We start from the raw sequence: 25914 nt of genomic DNA, 5'->3' as shown, positions 1-25914 counted from the left end.
GACTTATCATTCATAAGAGAAGTACCCATAAGACTCTCACCCACATTTTTTTTGAATATGCAGAAGATCGAAGTTGTGCTTCAGCCCCAAAGAAGACCAATACTCAAGTTCAGAGAATATGTACTTTTTAGACCAATTCAACTTGAAAATCCTCATGATCTCTCTTAATACCAGCTTGTTGAGAAGCTACTTTACCTAGTAGACGAAACAATTGATGATCATGTTGTGCTTCTATTTCTTCCTCACTAAATTGTCTTGGATGGTCTCTTGTATTTTGTTGGCTGTTATAGTCCAAACTTTTTCTCCATTGATGGTCAGCATCTGAGAATGAGGATGACCAACATATACGAATTTATTTGATACACGGTATGAAGGGGTGTCTTCATTGCAAGTTAGACGAGCTTTATACCCTTATCCGGTCCAACCATATAAACTACTACGAGTTGGAAAGTCGTTTATTGTCCAAAACAACATCAATTTCATATTGAAGAATGTGCTAGTTGTTGCGTCTTTAGTACGTCAACCAAAACTCGACAACGCTTGAACTCATCTAATAACAACCTAAGGAACACATCCAAATCCTTCTTGTGTGCTTTGGGGTTGGGAATCAACAAGGTAAACATGAAGGAGGACTCTTTCATGCATAGCCATGATGGAAGATTGTAAGTGGTGAGTATGATGAGCAACGTGCTATGTGGATTACACATGTTACCAAACAAATTAAAACCATCAACAGCAAGCCCTAAGCGTACGTTTCGGGGTTCCCTTGAGACGTTAGGATACTTCATATCTAATTTTTGCCATGAAGTGCCATCAACGGGGTGAAGCATCATACCATCTTTGGATCGTACGATACTTTTCTAAATCTTATCTTTAGTTGTGTGTCTAGAACAATACAAATGTTTTCGTTTGTGGGTCACAAGAAAGTATTGTAACATATTATGAGCTACCTTCTTACATTTTGTATATTCATCAACCCGCCGAATCTCATTATAATCTGGAGACTTTTACAACAACATGTGTTCTTTCTAGAAAAGAAAGCAGTCATTTTTACATACATGTATCGACTCACAGCCCATGCGATCTTTTTAAGTGGCTTTTTTGCTTCATAATGTGACGGGGTAACCCTGTTTACTTGAGGCAATGCAATTTGAAACAACTCAAGTAGTTAATCAAATGAACTATAAGTCCATTTGTTGATCACCTTGATATGCATCAGCTTTGCTAAAAAGTAAAGGGATGAAAAACAACATCCATAATATAATTTTAATTGGACTTCCTCTAACAACTTTTGAAGTCCATCATCGACACCTCTACCCTCTACATATGGGTTCCATTTGTTGTAGTTGGTATTGTTTTCAAGCATACCATATAATAACAGCAATAACATCAACCATCTCATTACTACGTGGTATGTCTTCTACAACCGGATGAAGTGTACTTTCGCCGTGATACTTCTATATAATATAGTGTGGACTAAAACCATGTTGAAGTATATGGAATTTCATTATGGATAGTAGTATAAATTTATTGACATTATATTTGTTACATGGGTTTTTGATTTGACCTTTGTTATCGACGTGTGGTTTGTCCCTCTCGAGAAAAGATTCGAGTCCTTGTTGGAACACAGTAGAGTTATAGTTTTCAATAGTAGTTCACGTTTTATCAATAGATATGTTACAACTAAAACTTAAGTTAGGTTTTAGTGTTTACTTTATAAGAACTAAAATTAGGATTGAATATTTATAAGAATAGAGTAACCGCTCAATCGGATAGAGTAGTCACAAGGTTAGGCTTCTAAACCCACTTTCTGAATACTTTACCTCATATGTGAATGTGTATTACATGATTGACCGTTTAAGAAAAGTTTGATAGCATTTCCCTTTAGCTCCCAAGTATATATAGAAATATATACTCGAGGAGAAAAGAGAAAATGACAACCAAATCTTTATAAAACAATCAATCATGTAATATACATTAACATCCAAAATGAGATAAAGTATTTGAAAAGCAGTCCCAAAATGGGGACAATCCGAATTTAATTTCTAAATCAATTTCGGGTGTATATTTCTAAGCTCTTGATGATTTAAATGGAAGATAAATGAATACTTAAAATAAAAACCTACTTATTTTTATTATAACATTGTATTTTAAATAATTAAGTTATTAGATTATAACTTAGTAGATTTACCGTCTTTTGTTTTTCGTTTTTGTTTTGTATTGTAACATTGTACTTTAAATAATTGTATGACATATTTGTTATTTATATCATCTTCTTTTTTTTCCGATATTTTTATCATTTATATCAACTAATTTGTTTTTACGTTTCTATTACTACATTGTACCTTTTAATATTTATTTTTATTTATTGCATCTTAGTTAGTTTATTTTTTATTATAAAATTGTACTTTAAAAGTCATTGGAAATTATAACAACCAACTTTTTTTTTTCAATTATAACATTCTCCTTTGTAATTTTAAAGAATTGTAAATTTTAACATCCTATTTTTCAATTATAATTTAATTAAGTTATTAAATTATAAAATTGTAAATTATAGCATCTACCTCATAACAATGATAACATGCATTATACACACATATAAATAAATATACGCACACATACTCTACATTTCACATAGATTTTTTCACATATAGCATCCTACTTTTGCACATAAATTTTTTCACATTAGACATTTGCGAAATGAAATGTTACCTATTTTCATATAAATAAGTCGATGTATATTATCTTTTATATCCAATAATAAAACTAAGTATTTTATTATAATTAGTTTGTAAATCACTAAACATCAAAATCAAATTTGTAATTTCTAATTATCACATACATAATTACCACAAGAATATGAGTGGGTGGATGTACATACATTTTTACATACACATTCAACAATACATATTTTTTTACAAACACATTCAACAGTTTCATATATAAATTTAAAAATACATAAATTCTACATATATATTCAACAATAAATACAATGATTATCATGTCTATATGCATACAATACATATTCAGAAATGAAAAAGAAAACCAACTTTATGTTGGTTAGAAAAGAAGAGAAAAAGAAAAGGGAGGAGAAAACGAGAATGGCCGGTGGTAGCAGGACATAACCGGAGCTAGCAGTCGGCAAGGGAGGTTAATCAACGGTGGTTGTGATATGAGTGGGGGTGGAGAGCCGTGGCAGCGGCGAAAGTTATGGTGATCTTGCAAATCGCCACAAGAGAAAATAGGAGAGTTTTCGCAATGGGTATACGACAAAGGTTGAACAAAATGGTTAACCCTTTAGTGGCGTCACCTTTAGCCGTGACACCAGGACAATAGCGGAGACCACTTGTAGGGAAATAAACACACCTTTTCCGTCACTCTAAACCGTTGGATCCAAAAAATGTAGGGCTGAGATTGCATCCGGCGAGGGTCCAACGGATCGACCTCAATAACGACGATGACGACAGGGCGTTGCAATTGTCGTTGTCCTAGCCTATTGCTTCTTTTGTGGTTAAACCCTGACCGATGGATCATTCTACAATCATGCGGTCACGATACAGTTTTCTTGAGGGACACTCAGATTGTCGGTGGGAAAACATTATCGACGATACCTCCTACAACGTCAGTGACCTTTAGCGATGACAAAAGGCACATTTGCTCGATGTCATCACTAAAAGTGTCTGGTGTGGCTAAAAGTGTCGTCCCTATTGGCATTATTTCTTATTGTAGCTGTTCATGGCGTGGAATCTGCTCTATATCCTGAATCTTGGCCTTCACTTCACCAACGGTAAGGAAGTTTATAACTTCCAAAGGGTTGGTCTTGCCCATTGGCATTCTCACAAATATCTGCATCCCTCCACGGAGTCAATGGACGAGAGGGAGGGTGTATAAGTGTATTCCTTCTGGATATTGTACTCCGCCAACGATCTTCCATCTTCCAACTGCTTGCCGGCAAAAATGAGCCTCTGTTGATCTGGAGAGATGACTTCCTTGTCATGTATCTTAGTCTTCACATTGCCAATGGAACCGGAACTTTCAACATCCAAGGTAAATGTCTTGCCGGTGAGGGTTTTTACAAATATCTGCATGCAGCGGCGAAGTTTGTGGCGGAATAACGAGGGTTTTGACTTTTGATTGATGTCCCAGGGTTTGAGTCGAAGTAATGAAAATTGAGGAGATAAAAGGCTGTGATGGATTTAGAGGCGGGAGGGGCAGTTACTCCAGACTTTGCATATCTTAAAACAAAACTACAAGTTGGAGGACTGAAACCAAAACTACAAAACAAACAAATAATTTGGGCTGAAACCGAAACAACAAAAAAAAAACAATTAATTTTGACTATGTTTGAAAGAACGCATGTTTGATAATGTTGTTGAATGGTAACCTCTAAATAATGATAAAATACAAAATCAAATCGTATAAGTTCCATAGAGTATCGTCTTATTTAGGGGTAGTTTGATAACATATATATGAATGATTTTTATCATTAAATGATTCAGAGTCTCCCAATAAAAATATGATATTAGGTAAGATTGTTGAGCTAAAATATCAATTTAGCTTTCTGAACGATTTTATGCTGAATGAATTATTTGTGCCGAATGCATTATTTATGTTTGATAAAACATTTGAATGAATTTGCAGAATAGTTAATAAAAAAATCACAAAAGCAAACTGTCATAATAAAAACTAGAATTACATTATGAAAATCCATATCTTAGATGTGAAATATAAAAAGAAAGCTACATCAACAACATAACAATTAAATTCGACTATATCTGAAAGAACGTTACATCAACAACATAAAATCCATAACAAAAATTCGTTACATAAATTTCATAACATAAAATCAATATCATAAAATCCCATAAAATCCATAACAAAAATTCATAAGACTTGTACCGATTCTCACAACAATCCATACTTACGTAGAGCGTTCCTAATCATTGTCTGACAACACTTTGGATTATGACGAAACCACGCTTTCCTAATGTCCATGCTTTCCTTAAAAAGAAAATTAACGGTGTTATATCTTGGGTCTTTTGTGTCCGTTGAACTTTCTCCAAATAGTTCCATACTAGCATCCACATCATCAACAATAATATTATTCTCTAACAACCTTGAAACCTTAAAATTTTTTTCCACAATTTCTATGATCTTTGATTGGCAATTGGCATTGGATTAGCATTGAGTGTATCATCACCCTTTCGTTTTGTTGTCCATTTTTGAATGAGTAGACGACTTTTTACATGCAGTTGGGTTATGTCTTGTAGATTAAGAATCTCTTAGATATTGTGGTTTCTCTATTTCAAGGAAATTAATATCATCGTCTTAATTAAAAATTAAGCACAGACAATTCCAAATAATGATGGATCTTGCATCTCTTGGTCTTGGATTTGGTCCTTGTTTAGTTGGATTGGCTGTGTGTTACGGGTGTTAATGCTAGGATATTGATTGTTGGTGTGGCCTCGATTGGAAGTGAAGGCTATACATAGAAAAACAAAGAGCTTCGAGTCTTCTTAATTTCTTACTTCTTAGAGTCTTCTTAATTGCTTAAGCTAATGGTCCAAAGAACTATTAATCACAAAAAAATGTTAGGGTCAATCGTAATCTAGGGTGTGTCTTGGGAATACACTGTGAAATCGACGATATGGTGTATACTTAAGAAAGTCCACCAGAGCGATAAAGATAATTTAATGGTGTGTTGTTACGTAACAATACCTCTTGTAAGGAATGTATTTATAGTTTTATAGGGGAGATAATGTTTGTTTAATCGTATAATTAGCTTTATGATATTGTCATGATTTGGTTTTATAGGTAATCATGGGTGGCGTACGATCCTATATGGGGATTAGATGGGAAACCGTTAGCACTTCGGCTCTATCATAGCCCAACATAATCCTCATGCTTGTTTTGGGGAGCTGTTATTCGGTCTGGCTTTTTTGATAGTTTGATCGGGGTCGGTACTTCCCATCTTATGGCTCTGATAGGGTGACAAACTATTAGAAACCTATACATATATAATTACACACACACACACACACACACACATATATATATATATATATATATATATATATATATATATATATATATATATATATGAGCTTAGTGAATATGTGGCTGTTATGTACCTAACTTTATATATAGAACCCTCCAAACTATATAGTTTTGATCTATATATATCCAAACTAATCATGATATCTCGTTTACAATTCTTCATTAATCATGTGACTTACTAAACCGATCGAATTTAAGTTTTTTTTTTCTTTATTGTTTCTAAGAACTTAAAGCATTAAAAGTCATGACCTTCTAATCAACCTTACTAAATTTTAAATGAAAGCTAATAGAATAAAAGTTACAAGAAGAATATGCACTGACTTTATCAAGGTTTTCACAAATCATTTGATATAATTTTTCAATTGAAGGACAAAATGTTTGAGTTATATTTGTTAAAAGCGTTGATTTTTTACTTTTCCTATAATCTTCAATGATATTTTGCAATAAAAAGATATATCCGGGAGTATGGATTGGGTACAATTATTGATCCGGGAGTAGGAATCAGATCAGGAGGTTAGTTTTAGATCCGTGAGTATGGATCAAGTAGTTTTAGATCCGTGAGTATGGATCGATGAAGAGGATAGTTTTAGATCCATGAGTAGGGATCAGGTAAAGAGGAAAATTTTAGATACGAGAGTTTAGATCGTGTCATTGTGAGGATCGATGGGGTGGGTTAAGAGTTGCCTTTATATGGTGAAATTGTGCAAGTTTGAATGTTCTATATTTATAAATATATGATATAACATTGTGGGATGAAAACCCTATATGCTCACCAGGCTCTTAAGCCTGACCCACTCAGTTTTCTTTGTATCACATGTATTAATACGAAGACATATTTCACAGAGAGATTTAAAGGAGATATAAATCAATTGTGTAATTAAATGTAAGTTCTGTTTATGCTTATATGTCTGTATCGGAACATGACATCCCGAGGTTTTATTATTAAATGAAAAATACATTCCCTTTGAGAAATGTTTTGATAAGTTATTATCATGTCTTGTTTTGGGAACAAATTCCGCAACCGTTATCTTTAAAAGATTACTCTGATTTTATAAAACAAAGCATAAACAAAAATCGGTCTTTTCTGGCCGTGAAAATGGGGATGTCACAGTTGGTATCAGAGCATTAGTTTAAACGAACTAGGAATTTGTAGGACATTTCTAGTAGAAATTTCCTAGTATGAGTAGGTGTGAAAGGTAGTAGATGCATATACTACCGGAAGCACAGGACTCGCACTTGGATCAGGGAAAGTCACAAGGTTACCAAGAAGCTAGTAATTGATTTCGTTTTGTTCAAGTGTGTCATTACCCTTGTTTCGGTAGTGACTAGTAAGATGGTTGTTATTCCGACCCTAGTGGTCATATCCAAATTGAGTCCGACTACGAGGAGTTTGTTACGTGGTTCATGGAACCAAGTTAGATGTAACATCTGAATTAAGTCAGAAGGTTGAAGTTAATGCGATTGATAGTGTCGCGCTCGTTGTTAAAAGAAGTTTGTAGGTAGAAATGCTACATGCTGAAATGTGATTATATCACATTAGAATATGAAGGAAGGTATATTCCATTCTGGAATTTAACTTTATTAAAGACCGAGTCTAAGCGTCGCATCGTGCGATGAGAGGTCGATAGAGCACGACCCATCGGTTTGTTACAATAGATAAAGGAAAGTATTTATCTTGAGAAGAAGAAGGAGTCCACAATGAGGACTTATTTGGTAACTCGAGGGTTACGATTGAAAGTACAACATAGTACGATAGGCAGATGCAAGATTTGGCATCTTCTGCGGTCCAGAAAGCCATAGAGTTAAATGCTCTTTCGAGGAAACATAGAAGTTACGGTTATTACCTAGGATGAATAAATAACGTGTGGAATCATTATACAAGTTCTATTTTCGTTGATGATTCCGGGACGTAATCATCCTAAGGGGGAGATAATTGTAACGCCCGTAGATCAGGGCTAGTCAATTTAGAGACAATAGGCGTCAAAAATGAATTTTTGATGAAAGATTATTTAGAATGAATAATCTTAACTAAGTTATAGTATATGTTACAAGGTTTTCGTGCATATAAAGAACGCCGAAATCCGAGTTATAACGAAGAAGTTATGACCTGTCGAAGTTTCGCGACAGAACTGGCACGACACAGCGCGACGTAAAAAGTGAATTTACGTTAGAGCAATATTTAGCCTTAGCAATCTAAATGAAAGTCGTAGAATACGTTAAACCATGAGTGTGCATAAAAAGAACGTCCAAATCTGACTTTGTATGAGGAAGTTATGATTTTTCGAAGTTTCGACTTAGCGGTATGCAGCCCGAATACTCGATTTGAGACCGAGCGGTTTTTAGCCAAAACAATCTAAATGAGAATTGAAGATCTCATTAATTGTAGTAAAACGATAAAAAGATAGGCGAAAACGGACGTCGGATGAAGTTATGATTTTATAACGGAGTTTTCCTGTCCCGACCTACTAAAAATAAATAATAAAAATAAATTCAAAATTAGCCGATGGAGTCTAAACGAAAGTTGTAGATCGTAGTCTCACCTACGCGTGGATATAAAGAACGTCGAAAACGGAGTTCGTATGAGGAATATATGAATTTTTGAAGTTTATTAAATATTTTCGAAATTAAATTTAAATATAAATTTTCGATATTATCCAAGGGGGGAGTCACCGGGCTTATCCAGGTTATGCCCCGCGTAACTTAAGAGTACGTCCCGCATAAATCGTAGATCTAGACCCTATAAAATGGAGTCGAGTGCAGCCGATTCAATTGCTCATTTCTCTTCTTTCTCTCGCGTTTTTGCATTGTTTTTCGTGCAAGAATTATCTCGAAGCCCCGGTATCATTCCCGAGCCCCGAAGCAAGTCTCGAGGCCCCGAAGATCCCGAGAAGTGAAATTCCCGAGCCGAAGCTCTGTCCGCGAGAAGTTCAATTTTTGTGGAGATCTACCGAAGAATACTACATCTGCAAGTTGTAGTGCTGTCCAATCATTGTCTGATCAAGTGAGTGTATACTACCTTTCATAAACACGATAATAATACAAGTATGGTTCGAGTGTATTAAGTATATTGTTGTTTATATGTGTGAATGTGTGGTTACTTTCTTCTAACGCATAATTATGAAGTATTTTATACGAAATACGTGTTATGTGTATAATTTTTGTTGTTATGTGTGTGAATGTATATTCACTTTCTTCTATCTCATAGATCTGATTTATTCTCTATGAAATACGTGTTATGTGAGTGTGCCTCATCTGTTATATGGAATAGGTATTGAATGAGAATGTTATACAAGTTTTAAACTATGTATCAAAATATATATTTTTATCTAGTAATATGTTGGGTGGAACATGGGTAGATAGTTGATATGTGAGAAACAGATGAGAGGCCCCGATGTTGTTGTTGATCTAGTTATTCAGCGATTATGAATTAGAACAAGAGGTAAATTTTAGATCCGGGAGTATGGATCAGGTAAAGAGATAAAACTTGTTAGTAGTCCGGGAGTATGGATTAAGACTAAGTTAATTGTCCCTAGTCCGGGAGTATGGATTGGGCACAGTTATTGATCCGGGAGTATGGATCAGATCAGGGTTAGGGTATAGTTAATTGTACTTATTCCGGGAGTATGGATTGGGTACAATTATTGATCCGGGAGTATGGATCAGATCAGGAGGTTAGTTTTAGATCCGTGAGTATGGATCAAGTAGTTTTAGATCCGTGAGTATGGATCGGTGAAGAGGATAGTTTTAGATCCATGAGTAGGGATCAGGTAAAGAGGAAAATTTTAGATACGAGAGTTTAGATCGTGTCATTGTGAGGATCGATGGGGTGGGTTAAGAGTTGCCTTTATATGGTGAAATTGTGCAAGTTTGAATGTTCTATATTTATAAATATATGATATAACATTATGGGATGAAAACCCTATATGCTCACCAGGCTCCCAAGCCTGACCCACTCAGTTTTCTTTGTATCATAGGTATTAATACGAAGACATATTTCACAGAGAGATTTAAAGGAGATATAAATCAATTGTGTAATTAAATGTAAGTTCTATTTATGCTTATATGTCTGTATCGGAACATGACATCCCGAGATTTTATTATTAAATGAAAAATACATTCCCTTTGAGAAATGTTTTGATAAGTTATTATCATGTCTTGTTTTGGGAACAAATTCCGCAGCCGTTATCTTTAAAAGATTACTCTGATTTTATAAAACAAAGCATAAACAAAAATCGGTCTTTTCTGGCCGTGAAAATGGGGATGTCACAAATGGTCCCTATGGTTTACTTAAAATTGCCACTTTGGTCCAAAAAAGTTTGGACTAACACCAGAGGTCCAAAGTATTCATTTTGTTGCTTGTTTGGTCCAACCTGTTCTGATTTTTTTCAAAATGACGGATTTGCCAATGTTAATATGATTTTCTCTTTTTTCTTAATTGTTTTTTATTTTCAAATTTAAAAATAAAAAATAAAAAATAAAATTAAATCTCTCTCTCTCTCTCCATCTAAATGTTTCACCCTATGATACCATTTGAAGAACCCATACCTCCTCTAAACATGGGATCTGATTTTCTTCCCACTCCACCATCCTCTATCTATTATATCTCAAATCATCATTCCTACACCAACGTAATTGATTTTCTTTACACATCACCATCTCTAATTTGTTTCAAATGCCACTTTTATGAAACCCTAACACCGCCATCCTTCTCACCTGTCTCTGTCTCTTTTCAGGACATCAATATCATTGGAAACCCTAGCATTCTTTCGATTCATAGAAAGAGGAGAAGAGAAGAAATTATTTGCTTCTAATTCGAGTTTATTGATAGTTAACGAGGAACTGCTTCTGATTCGAGTTTGTTATTGTTGGGTTTGCAGGGCTTGATGAAGAAGTGTTCGAGTGGAGGTTTGGAAATGGCCACCATTATTAAAGCTTGAAAAAGAAGATTTGAAAAACACGAGGTATGTCGTTCAAAAGGTTGTTTTGAAGAACACGAGGGATGTCGATCATACCGGAGAAGACGAACTAAGAAAGGGGGTGATGACTCCGGTGGTCATTTTTCGACAGAACGAGTCGGATCGATTTCAACATTAATTTCTACATCTGGATCGATTTTTACATTTTGGTTCGGTTTTTGAATCAGCATCTAGATCGATTTCATGGATTTTTATCCATCTAGATCGATTCAAGAATCAAAATAAAATATATGCATTATAATCTTTCGATAATTCGGATTTTTAGGGTATTTTCTATTGAAGTGTTCTTGGGTAATTTTCCAGATTTCAGTTGATTTCATGTTTGGATGATATTATGTTAAAAAATCTTTTGACTGAATCAATGTGTTGAATGAATTTTATTTTTGATTTAAGATAAGTTTTAATAAAGAATGTTAATTGTGAAAGGTTGAACGGTTTTTTTAATGGCAATCAATGTTTTTAATTTGATTTTCAATGTTGTTTCTTTGAAGAAGATGCCTTGAGATTTTGAAATTGTACTGATTTCGATGATGGTGTAAAACATTAAAGAAAATATTTAGCCTAATTTTAAAATAAAATAAAATGTGTTCATAACTTGAGTTGCTGCAGGTGAAGGATGGGAAGAAGATGATGGAGTAGGTGGTTTTTTGTCTTATGTTTGTATGTGTGTGTGTGAGATAGAGAGAGAGAGATTTAATTTTATTTTTTATTCTTTTTAAAATCTGAAAATAAAAAAAAACAATTAAGAAAAAAGAGAAAATCAAATTAACAGGGGCAAAACCGTTATTTAGAAGAAAATCAGAACCGATTGGACCAAACAAGCAACAAAATGAAAACTTTGGACCTCTGGTGCTAGTCCAAACTTTTTTAGACCAAAGTGGCAATTTTGAGCAAACCACATGGATTATTTGTGCAGTTTTGTCATATATATATATATATATATATATATATATATATATATATATATATATATATACTAGGTTATAACCCGTGGGCAGCACGGGTTAGAAATTAAAACATATTTTTTAATTAAATTATAAGTTATTTATTTGAAATTTATATTGATAATAGATAATAAAATCTTTAATAATTAAAGTGTATATGTTTTGCAGTAATATAATAATGACATAACTATTAGTTGAAATTACGAGCCTTTTGTTATTTAAAATGCAGGTATTTTGTATTTGTGTATATGCAAAAAATTTATAAATTTATAAAATGAGATATAATAATAACTAAACCAAATATAGAAATTCATATAAAAATAAATTTGTAGAAAGTTTTTTACAGATCCTCTTTTTGGGAACACGATGTAAAAGAGAAAACTGAGAAGGGAACATAGCTGCGACAACGATGGAGGCCCTTGTGCAGAATCAAATAGGAAATCTTGGAAAGAGGATCAAGTTGCTGCTGTTACAGAACGAAAGCCGGTAAGTTTGGTCTAATATTGAACCGGTGATAGGCTTCTCAATACGCGTATTGAACAGGTAAAAATTAGGGCTTTTTTTTATGAAGATGAAATCTGCTCGAAGACAATAGGATAAATTTTTGCTTATTTAATCCTGAGGTAATAAGATCTCTTGATGTATGTGAAAAAATTTAAGATTCCGAATATATCTCTGAAAAATTTAAGATCCCGCTAATGTAATTCGAATTTCGTATTTCATAAAGAGGAAGATATGTTATATATTTTTGATTAATTTAGGTCAAGTTACTTAAGTTAGTTTCCTTATTCTTCTACCACCATCGATATTGTTGGTTTACAATTTTTGTTATCTTAAATACAGTTCACTATTGAGTTTTATTGTGAAAAAAATAGTTTGTAACCTAATTATGTCATTAACTGTTGAAATATTTACCCGATTTCACTTATTTCTACGAATTTGCACAAAAATCGACACTCTAATGCATACTATTCTTAGTAGTGAACGAATGTTTCATTGTTTGAAATTGATTGCGTCTTCTATCTATGCATTGCTAAATTATAATTTTAATTTTTATATGTTGTGCGAGTTGTAAAAGATATATAATTGTTTTTAACCATAAGAGCATCTTACTTTCATTTCTAACCTATTAATTTAGCATTTTATTGTGATTACAAGTTATCAACCCATATTCCACTTTATGGGCATAATTATCATTTAATCGTCCTCTTATTAGTCCAGGAGCATATAAGTACTTTAAATATAATCATATTTTAACATATCAGGGGCATAAAGGTAAACTTGCTAAAATTGCATAATGTTTATTTTATTAAATGTGTTTCCACATATGATTATATTTAAAGATGTTTCCATAATGACTGTAAATATAATCATATGTTAACACAACTGTGCTTTCCATTTTATTATTAAATGTATTTCCACATATGATTATATTTAAACATGTGTATCAGAATGACTATAAATATAGTTTTATGTTAACATATTTGTGCTTCCCTTTTATTATTAAATGTTTATTTTATGAAATGTATTTTCCACAGGGGCAAATCCCTCTATTATGTATATGTATTTTGTCATATACACCATTCTTTGAAAGATGTGTACCAGAATGATTGTTTTGCCCCTGCACGGGAAATTTACGTATATTGATATATTGTTTTTATTTTATCCTATTTTTCCTATTATTTAAGATCAACGAACATTAGCCAAACTTTTAAACTATATAGACACCAAAAAAGGGTGAAATTTGTCAAAATGACAAACATGAAAAAAATATATTTTTTGTTTTAATTGTTTCCTATTAGTGTATTGCTATTTTTATGTTTAAGTTGACAAATTAAGAAGAAAAAAAAAGTAAAACTGACCAAATTGGACAAAAAGGTCTTTTGGGTCAAAATTCAACTTAACGGTTTAGTAGGTATAATGCTAAAATGGGACTTATTTAAGAAAATCAAACTTTATGCTTGTGACCTTATTTTGTGATTATGGGTGATCGAAAGTAGAATACTGAATAACTTAATTTTATATAATTGTCTAAAAGGAAACCATTCTATTTAAAAAATGTTGTTCTTGGTAGTGATCTCATCCGGTCCAAATGGTGTCATTTTTTTTAACACAGGATTAATGAGGATTTATTATACAACATGTATTTTTTATAATGTCATTACTAATTTTTAGTAATTTGGGTTCAATTACATACTTACTCAATAAAGTCTTTGCTTATACGTAAAAGTTTTACTTTAATAATTTCTTGATGTTCAAAATTTCATAATAATTTCTGTTTTTTATTATTATTATATTTGCAGATCGTTTCATTCAAAGATATCAACTTTGTTGGTTACACATAGAAGAATTTTGGGATTGTTAATGACTAAAAAGTCCATGGAATGGGTATCTCTCTCTCTTTCATTCATGCGAAGTATTGTCTTGATAAAATAATATTCATAATACATCTTATAATTCATGTTATTAAAATGGACTCATATTTATTATTGCAGTTGAATTAAAAAAGAAAAGCAACAAACCAAAGAGACCAAAATCGATACACTCTGTAACAACAGTTTGTTGGACGAATGTGAGTTTATGATCTTGATGAGTTAACCTAAAAGCATCTATCTTCAGTGCTGCAAAGTCTGGACCTTTGATGTAAAATGCCATGCCTTCCTTTAATATATATTTGAATCGATATATGTTTCTTTTTGAAACTGTTGCTTGGATTTTGTTTCCCTAAAAATATTTAATACAACAATAAAAACTTTAGAAGTAATAAAAAATAACAAAATATGTGTAAGAAATATATCAAATTAAGTTTTGGAAGGTACTTTTTCATCCAATAAGATCATTTCAATTGACCAAATTTCAGTTTTTTTTGTAGAAACACATTTGATGCCAAAGGTTTATGACACGAAGCTTGAAGGTCAAGTCATCCCTGGTTACATCCAAATCAGGTATGAAGGTAAGATTTGCTGCTGCCATTGAACTGCAAAAAATAAAACTGTTAGAGAAAAAAAGTTTTGTTATAAAACTGTTAGAAAAGAATAATATGATGATAGAATATGATAATAACAAAATAACACAATAAATAATATTACATTGCTATTCGAACATGAAGTATGATGTAGACATGGTACACATGCATGAAAATAAATTGGACAATAGATATGGGGTTCACAGAAAATTCAAACAGGGATAGTTGGTAAGGATATCAATCAATGAAAAGAATCGGATTGAAGAAGAAGTTTTGATTAAAAGTTTTGATTGATTCTCTGTTTAGCAATACAACTTGTTTGCTTACATTTAAGAATCAGATTGAAGAAGAAGTAGAAGAATAAGGATATCAATCAATGAAAAGAACAATTATTATGATGCAGATATTTGGGACTATCCTTCTTGGCAGATTACTTAAAAGTTTTGATTGATTCTCTGTTTAGCAATACAGGTTGTTTGCTTACATGTAAGAATCGGATTGAAGAAGTAGAAGAAGAAAGATTTCAAATTAAAAAATCAAAAGAATGAACACTGATAATTGATGATGATATGCTAACCTGATGATTTTGGTTTTCTGTGACAGAAACTTCTGTGAATGAAAGTGCAGTTCTGTCGAATTCTGTGTAAAGGGTTAATATTAAGATGATGATATTACCGATAGTTGATGTATAAAATTTAGCCTATAAATCAGGAATCAGTATCAAATATTTTGAATTGATTCAAATTGATTCAAATTCCGGTAATTAAGGATGTTTAAGATATTTAGGATATATATTTTAGGATATAAATCAAATCAAATAAAATAACGAACTTTGCATTTTTAATTTTTGCATATTATGTTCCTATTTTTATGCATATAAACTCCAGCGATTTTTTTTTTTTAATTATGTTGATTTATGATGATGCTGATAATTATGCTGATATGTAGGGTTTTGAATGTGAACGAAATCTGTTGGGATTATATGGGCGGGAAATGAAGATGTAGAATTCTAGAGTAATGACACGTGGCAACCTGTTGTGCTAATAGTTGGACAAGTGGCATTTAGTATAGTGTTTTATTAAGTAGAGAGATATATATATATATCACTACTAGAAAACATACTTTTAATGACACGCGAACTATGATATGCATTAGATTTATTACACAAAAAGTCGGTGTCGTAAAAAAAGTCATTTCTTATGAAATTCAAAGGATTTACGATAGCGCTCCCTAAAATTTGATGCCATTATATATATATATATATATATATATATATATATATATATATATATATATATATATATATACTTCTTATTACATAGAAGGAAAAGGAAAATCCCTAGTTTTTTTAAAACCCCACCATCTTCTCCTACATTCTTTTCCATCTATTCTCTATATCCCTTCTTTCGTCTCTGCCCCTCACCCAGCTCCACCTTCTCTAACCCTTACAACCTCTTCTAGCCTCACACGATAGCGATGCATATGCACTATCGACTAACGCTTCATCTACCATCATTGCTCCAATTATGAGAGCCCTAGGAATTAACAAAGACAAGGAAGACTATAGATTAATCAGTTTACACCCATCATAAGTTTAAGGGTCTAAGAAATCAAACGACGTACATAAAACACTATTTGCTAATAGGTTGACATCGTTACTCATTTTGAGACTTAATCACTAGGATGTTATAGCACGTCTCACTCTGCTAAAATTAATAAAGTTTGGATTCGAAATTCAGAAATTTCTTAGTGTTTTCTAATAATAAGTTGTTTGTTCATTCGACATTAATTTTTTTGTGACAAGCTATATATGAATACTGTCAAAGTATAAATCAACTGATTGTACAAAATGACTTGCATCACAACTACAAAACTTAATTAAAGAATGAAGAGATATGTAAAGTTCTGGTAAACCAAATGGCAACCTCACTTTATTGCAACCAATGTACCCTCAAGGTAATTTACCATCCATTTATTGTAATCAAGTTCATTAAATAATTTTTCTCATTATCTTCCAAGATATTAATCCTTGTTAAGGTGGACGGTTTGGGTACCATGCTTATGGAAGGCCAGGTATCGGTTGTTTATTTATTTATTTATTTATTTATTTATTTATTTATTTCTCTTCATCTATTTTATTAGTATAATTTGATTTTTATGCATTTTTTTAGGAAATGCAATATAATTGTGTCCATTGAATATCCTTTTGACCAAGATAACTTGGAACACTATGCCAACATGAAAGCAAAATACGGTGAAGAAGCACAAATTATGGGAGATAATCATTTTATCAACAATCCAACTGTTAGATAAAAGATAGTTTTAGTGCCAAATTTAACTAATTTTCTTTCATCAATTGTCAAGAGGTAATTTCGTAAATTGTAAACGTTTATATTCTTTTTCTATTATATACTTTTGAGGTCTAGCTTACATAGATTCTGTTTATATATGATTTTTTTATAGTGAAAAACTTATTCTATGAAATTGATGGTTTTGTCACACAAACAAACACACACACACACACACACACATATATATATATATATATATATATATATATATATATATATATATAGATAGATAGATAGGGTTAAGATTAAATGTGAATGATATATATTGTGTGAGTGTATGACAAGTTTTGGACCATTAGATTTAGATGTGTATATGGCTAAGATTATACGGTATACCATAATTACAATGGAACACAACACACATAAATATTTCTTTTTAATAAGAAATTAAAAAAAATTATTATAAAGACATAATTTATATTTTGATTAATTCTCAATAAGGAATATATTAAATGAATTTTTGTAACCGATTGCAACCACATTTAATTTATGTGAAAAAAAAAAGTTTAATATTTTCCGTGCGTTCTTTAAAAACATGACATAATATATTCTGCATATTTAAATTCTTTAAGAATAACTTCATCATTTAGCATGATTAAATTTTTTAATACCATCAATTGGAGTATATTCTTTTAGAATGAGTGCTACCTTCGTTCTTGTATTTCAATTTTGTTTATTATTGTTTGTGTATTCTTTAAGAATATGGTATATTACAACATATATTATCAAAAATAATAGTTTGAATAAAAAAGTCTGTAACATGATTAATTTGTTATAATTGAAGAATTCTTTGAGAATTTCAATAATTCTTAAAGAGTACAAGGCCTAAAATTCTTTCTGTTTCAACTTTTTTGGATCGATATCCATTAACAGTGCCCACAACTAATATTCTTTAAGAATACTATTAACATTCTAGAAAAAAAAAACTGCAAATGGTTTGAAGAATAATTTAACATAGTCTATACAATCAAAAACAGTAGTTAATATATAACAAAAAAAAGTAATTAGTATTCTTGCATGCTTGTAACCGAAACCATGATTTAAGGAAAATATACGACTTCATTTTTTGGTTAGTCAATAATTATATTTAAACTTCCAAAATTACCTTTTACTTGTTTAATTAATTATTTATTGTTTTTCTAAATTCTCATTGGTTCACACATTCACACAATAATTAAGGTTTATATATGAACCTAACTCTCTCTCTCTCTCTCTCTCTCTCTATATATATATATATATATATATATATATATATATATATATATAATGAAATATTAATTATCATTTTATTTGAAAATTAGTAAATCTATAAAAGATATTTTTCTAAAACCCTTCAAATTATAACACGCAAATTGTATGTAAAAAGGAGCATTTTTTAGAAGTGTAATATATATATATATATATATATATATATATATATATATATATATATATATATATATATATATATATATATATATATATATATATATATATATATATATATATATGAAATACTAATTATCATTAAATTAGTAAATCTATAAAAGATATTTTTTCTAAAACCCTTCACATTATGACACGCAAATTGTATGTAAAAAAAGCATTTTCTAGTAGTGTAATATATATATATATATATATATATATATATATATATATATATATATATATCTTGTCAATATCTTTTGAGAAGATAATAAAAATAACGACAAAATGAAATGTTAAAAAATCTCAATGTGAATGTACTAAGTGGTAGATATCGTAACAAGGTTTTCAAAAATATAAAGAACAAATAAATTCGAGTTATAACGAAGAAATTATGACCAATCGAAGATCCGCAACAAAACCTGTAAAACACTGTTAAGCATAAAACCCGAAATTTCAATAAAATACTTTTTAGCCTTAGGTATCTAAATGAAAGTCGTAGATATCATTAAACCGTAAACGTACATAAAAAGCACGTCAAAATCTGACTTCGTGTGAGAAAGTTATGATTTTTCTAATTTCGGATACAACGGTAGACAACTAAAAACTCGAAATAGAGATCGAACGACTTTTAGCCGACACAACCTAAACGAGAATCGAAAATCTCGGCAATAGTAGTACAACGGTAAAAAGACAGACAAAAACGGACGTCAGATGAAGAAATTATGAATTTTTAACGGACTTTTCCTATCCCGGCCTGTTAAAAATGTAATATTAAAAATAAAAGTCAAAATTAGCCGACAAAATCTAAACGAGAGTTGTAGAGTATATTCTCACCTACGCGTAGATATAAAGAACGTCAAAATTGGAACTTGTATGCGAGAGATATGAATTTCCAAAGTTCCGGACACGAAACCCCACACTGTCAGAAACTCACGACGTGAGCCAGAAGCTCACGACGTGAGCTAGTGACTGATGGGTGCCAGAGTCAGGCTATCATACGTTAAGTCTACGTAAGGGGGTAAGATCAAACTCACAACATGCGCCACTCCATGCTCACGATGTGAGTTCCAAAAACGCACCCTATATAAAGGATACGAGGGCTCCAGGTTTTGGTTGCTAGTTCAATACTTTCTCTCCCAAATTTCATACTTCTACAATCTCGGGAGTACCTCGACGCCCCGGTTTCATATCCAAGCTCTGACGGAAGTTCCCCGAGATTTACGAGAAATTGACTTCTTTCCGGTCGAAGTGTTGCCCGAGCAAAGTATCGTTTTCATCAAATCATCACTTCTACTTCATACCCCTATTACTATACTTTCAAATACTTTTAAATGCTTTTAAACACTTTTAGGGGGGGGGGGGGGGACAAGTAAACACACGGTTAAACTCGTCTGAAAAACATCAATCTTTTGCTATACTTTTCATACTATTGTGATAACTATCATATGAAGTTGTTAACATGCAAAACATCACACATTACAACTTTACCCTCATGGGATGCAATATGTTTTATAAATAGAAATATGTTTTATTTATATGTCTTCATACTACGTCATACCAAGGGTAACCATTTCAACTATAACATTATGTTTATACAAGAAAATACAACTAATTGTTATGCCTTTGTCAACACTGTAGAAAGGGTAATCATTCATATACATTTTTAGAATACGTGACTTAGTTGAGAATATGTGAGCTATTCATCTTCATCGTACCTATCAAGGTATACAAGAAAGCCCTGTTTTATAATCAGAGTCTCCGTTCGGAGAACGTGATAAGTGTGTATAGATCTATACGAGACTGATGATTCCGCACCCTGATTGTTAGCTACAGTCCGCGGGGTGACAAATATCATAACATTTCGACGCCTGAAGAACGTCGCTACAGCCAAATCCATCATAGTACGGTTATGAAAACTCACAGGATAGACAATTATTACGGTATTATGTTTTTACAGGAAAAGTAATATTACAATTATTTTTATGTGAGAATACAAACTTCTTATAGTTTTGTTACTAATAAAACTATACATCATTATTTTAAGTATGGCATATTTACTTACAAGTTACAGTCTTGGGAATTTAAGACTGCTCCTCACTTTTAAGAAAATATAGTTTTTTCCTAGTTAGATACATTCCTTTCATACAAACAATGATTCATAACTCCTTTTTATAAGAAAATATCGGATTTTCTGGAAAACAAACGTAAACTTTCGAATGACATACATTTACACAAATATCTACTTATGAACTCACTAACTTAACTAGTTGACACTTTTTCTTTGAAATAACTTGTTTTCTCAGGGAATTGGTAAACACCAAATTAGAAATTACTTTTGGGGACTAATGCTCTGGCGTTAGTAACATCTTTTGGAGCATTATATTGTATTCGACTTTTGAAACATGTAATACAACAATCATGTAAAATTTTCAAATATATATTATGGTGGTGTGTACTTTCTTTACTATTCAACTGTTGTGATACTATACATGACGTTCTCCACCCGCGAATGTTTCCTCCGTTCAGGTTTAGGGGTGTGACAGATTGGTATCAGAGCATTCTTTATAATGAACTAAGTATATCAAAACCATTTTTGATATACAACTATAAACAGAACTGGGCAAAAACACTCTGATTAAGAGATATACTTTTAAAAATATAGTTTTATTAAAAGTATACATGCATACATTACATAACAGTACCAATATCACAAGGGAAACAATATAGAAGTATTATAGATGAGTTGTGCACTACAGGTATGCCTTGGAATATGTAATCGGGATTGGGATGAATATAGCCTGATCAACTATATTTTTATGAGAGTCGACTAACATATGTTAGGGAATAGTTGCAGTGGAAGACAAGTCTAAAACTTACCAAACATATAAACTTTAGAATCAAACATAACATTTAGAATACTATAGGAGTATTTGTAAATGCAATAGTTGGTAAGGATATCAATCAATGAAAAGAATCGGATTGAAGAAGAAGTTTTGATTAAAAGTTTTGATTGATTCTCTGTTTAGCAATACAACTTGTTTGCTTACATTTAAGAATCAGATTGAAGAAGAAGTAGAAGAATAAGGATATCAATCAATGAAAAGAACAATTATTATGATGCAGATATTTGGGACTATCCTTCTTGGCAGATTACTTAAAAGTTTTGATTGATTCTCTGTTTAGCAATACAGGTTGTTTGCTTACATGTAAGAATCGGATTGAAGAAGTAGAAGAAGAAAGATTTCAAATTAAAAAATCAAAAGAATGAACACTGATAATTGATGATGATATGCTAACCTGATGATTTTGGTTTTCTGTGACAGAAACTTCTGTGAATGAAAGTGCAGTTCTGTCGAATTCTGTGTAAAGGGTTAATATTAAGATGATGATATTACCGATAGTTGATGTATAAAATTTAGCCTATAAATCAGGAATCAGTATCAAATATTTTGAATTGATTCAAATTGATTCAAATTCCGGTAATTAAGGATGTTTAAGATATTTAGGATATATATTTTAGGATATAAATCAAATCAAATAAAATAACGAACTTTGCATTTTTAATTTTTGCATATTATGTTCCTATTTTTATGCATATAAACTCCAGCGATTTTTTTTTTAATTATGTTGATTTATGATGATGCTGATAATTATGCTGATATGTAGGGTTTTGAATGTGAACGAAATCTGTTGGGATTATATGGGCGGGAAATGAAGATGTAGAATTCTAGAGTAATGACACGTGGCAACCTGTTGTGCTAATAGTTGGACAAGTGGCATTTAGTATAGTGTTTTATTAAGTAGAGATATATATATATATATATATATCACTACTAGAAAACATACTTTTAATGACACGCGAACTATGATATGCATTAGATTTATTACACAAAAAGTCGGTGTCGTAAAAAAAGTCATTTCTTATGAAATTCAAAGGATTTACGATAGCGCTCCCTAAAATTTGATGCCATTATATATATATATATATATATATATATATATATATATATATATATATATATATATATATATATATATATATATATATACTTCTTATTACATAGAAGGAAAAGGAAAATCCCTAGTTTTTTTAAAACCCCACCATCTTCTCCTACATTCTTTTCCATCTATTCTCTATATCCCTTCTTTCGTCTCTGCCCCTCACCCAGCTCCACCTTCTCTAACCCTTACAACCTCTTCTAGCCTCACACGATAGCGATGCATATGCACTATCGACTAACGCTTCATCTACCATCATTGCTCCAATTATGAGAGCCCTAGGAATTAACAAAGACAAGGAAGACTATAGATTAATCAGTTTACACCCATCATAAGTTTAAGGGTCTAAGAAATCAAACGACGTACATAAAACACTATTTGCTAATAGGTTGACATCGTTACTCATTTTGAGACTTAATCACTAGGATGTTATAGCACGTCTCACTCTGCTAAAATTAATAAAGTTTGGATTCGAAATTCAGAAATTTCTTAGTGTTTTCTAATAATAAGTTGTTTGTTCATTCGACATTAATTTTTTTGTGACAAGCTATATATGAATACTGTCAAAGTATAAATCAACTGATTGTACAAAATGACTTGCATCACAACTACAAAACTTAATTAAAGAATGAAGAGATATGTAAAGTTCTGGTAAACCAAATGGCAACCTCACTTTATTGCAACCAATGTACCCTTAAGGTAATTTACCATCCATTTATTGTAATCAAGTTCATTAAATAATTTTTCTCATTATCTTCCAAGATATTAATCCTTGTTAAGGTGGACGGTTTGGGTACCATGCTTATGGAAGGCCAGGTATCGGTTGTTTATTTATTTATTTATTTATTTATTTATTTATTTCTCTTCATCTATTTTATTAGTATAATTTGATTTTTATGCATTTTTTTAGGAAATGCAATATAATTGTGTCCATTGAATATCCTTTTGACCAAGATAACTTGGAACACTATGCCAACATGAAAGCAAAATACGGTGAAGAAGCACAAATTATGGGAGATAATCATTTTATCAACAATCCAACTGTTAGATAAAAGATAGTTTTAGTGCCAAATTTAACTAATTTTCTTTCATCAATTGTCAAGAGGTAATTTCGTAAATTGTAAACGTTTATATTCTTTTTCTATTATATACTTTTGAGGTCTAGCTTACATAGATTCTGTTTATATATGATTTTTTTATAGTGAAAAACTTATTCTATGAAATTGATGGTTTTGTCACACAAACAAACACACACACACACACACACTATATATATATATATATATATATATATATATATATATATATATATATATAGATAGATAGGGTTAGGATTAAATGTGAATGATATATATTGTGTGAGTGTATGACAAGTTTTGGACCATTAGATTTAGATGTGTATATGGCTAAGATTATACGGTATACCATAATTACAATGGAACACAACACACATAAATATTTCTTTTTAATAAGAAATTAAAAAAAATTATTATAAAGACATAATTTATATTTTGATTAATTCTCAATAAGGAATATATTAAATGAATTTTTGTAACCGATTGCAACCACATTTAATTTATGTGAAAAAAAAAAGTTTAATATTTTCCGTGCGTTCTTTAAAAACATGACATAATATATTCTGCATATTTAAATTCTTTAAGAATAACTTCATCATTTAGCATGATTAAATTTTTTAATACCATCAATTGGAGTATATTCTTTTAGAATGAGTGCTACCTTCGTTCTTGTATTTCAATTTTGTTTATTATTGTTTGTGTATTCTTTAAGAATATGGTATATTACAACATATATTATCAAAAATAATAGTTTGAATAAAAAAGTCTGTAACATGATTAATTTGTTATAATTGAAGAATTCTTTGAGAATTTCAATAATTCTTAAAGAGTACAAGGCCTAAAATTCTTTCTGTTTCAACTTTTTTGGATCGATATCCATTAACAGTGCCCACAACTAATATTCTTTAAGAATACTATTAACATTCTAGAAAAAAAAAACTGCAAATGGTTTGAAGAATAATTTAACATAGTCTATACAATCAAAAACAATAGTTAATATATAACAAAAAAAAGTAATTAGTATTCTTGCATGCTTGTAACCGAAACCATGATTTAAGGAAAATATACGACTTCATTTTTTGGTTAGTCAATAATTATATTTAAACTTCCAAAATTACCTTTTACTTGTTTAATTAATTATTTATTGTTTTTCTAAATTCTCATTGGTTCACACATTCACACAATAATTAAGGTTTATATATGAACCTAACTCTCTCTCTCTCTCTCTCTCTCTATATATATATATATATATATATATATATATAATGAAATATTAATTATCATTTTATTTGAAAATTAGTAAATCTATAAAAGATATTTTTCTAAAACCCTTCAAATTATAACACGCAAATTGTATGTAAAAAGGAGCATTTTTTAGAAGTGTAATATATATATATATATATATATATATATATATATATATATATATATATATATATATATATATGAAATACTAATTATCATTAAATTAGTAAATCTATAAAAGATATTTTTTCTAAAACCCTTCACATTATGACACGCAAATTGTATGTAAAAAAAGCATTTTCTAGTAGTGTAATATATATATATATATATATATATATATATATATATATATATATATATATATATATATATATATATATCTTGTCAATATCTTTTGAGAAGATAATAAAAATAACGACAAAATGAAATGTTAAAAAATCTCAATGTGAATGTACTAAGTGGTAGATATCGTAACAAGGTTTTCAAAAATATAAAGAACAAATAAATTCGAGTTATAACGAAGAAATTATGACCAATCGAAGATCCGCAACAAAACCTGTAAAACACTGTTAAGCATAAAACCCGAAATTTCAATAAAATACTTTTTAGCATTAGGTATCTAAATGAAAGTCGTAGATATCATTAAACCGTAAACGTACATAAAAAGCACGTCAAAATCTGACTTCGTGTGAGAAAGTTATGATTTTTCTAATTTCGGATACAACGGTAGACAACTAAAAACTCGAAATAGAGATCGAACGACTTTTAGCCGACACAACCTAAACGAGAATCGAAAATCTCGGCAATAGTAGTACAACGGTAAAAAGACAGACAAAAACGGACGTCAGATGAAGAAATTATGAATTTTTAACGGACTTTTCCTATCCCGGCCTG

The 25914-nt window shown here is 30.8% G+C and overlaps 1 long non-coding RNA gene and 1 pseudogene across 3 annotated transcripts; one reads left to right on the top strand and one right to left on the bottom strand.

The window, feature by feature from the left end:
- Positions 1-3097: 3097 nt before the first annotated feature.
- Positions 3098-25914, bottom strand: part of LOC145053195 (polyubiquitin-like) — a 148421-nt pseudogene continuing 125604 nt past the window's right edge.
- LOC145053199 (uncharacterized) lies at positions 12322-16005 on the top strand. Of its 3 annotated transcripts, none has more exons than XR_013684381.1 (4): positions 12322-12520; positions 14281-14365; positions 14850-14922; positions 15891-16005. It is a non-coding gene; the product is annotated as an uncharacterized LOC145053199 (long non-coding RNA). The 3 variants fall into 3 exon arrangements; XR_013684379.1 differs by having other exon boundaries at positions 14850-14930; positions 15891-16003; XR_013684380.1 differs by lacking the exon at positions 15891-16005 and adding an exon at positions 15546-15807 and having other exon boundaries at positions 14850-14930.

The sequence above is a fragment of the Lactuca serriola genome, chromosome 5 (assembly GCF_051521515.1).
Source record: "Lactuca serriola cultivar US96UC23 chromosome 5, Lser_US96UC23_V15, whole genome shotgun sequence".
NCBI classification, from domain to species: domain Eukaryota; kingdom Viridiplantae; phylum Streptophyta; class Magnoliopsida; order Asterales; family Asteraceae; genus Lactuca; species Lactuca serriola.
Note: the sequence above shows the minus strand (reverse complement) of the source record. Positions and strands in the feature narration are given on the sequence as shown.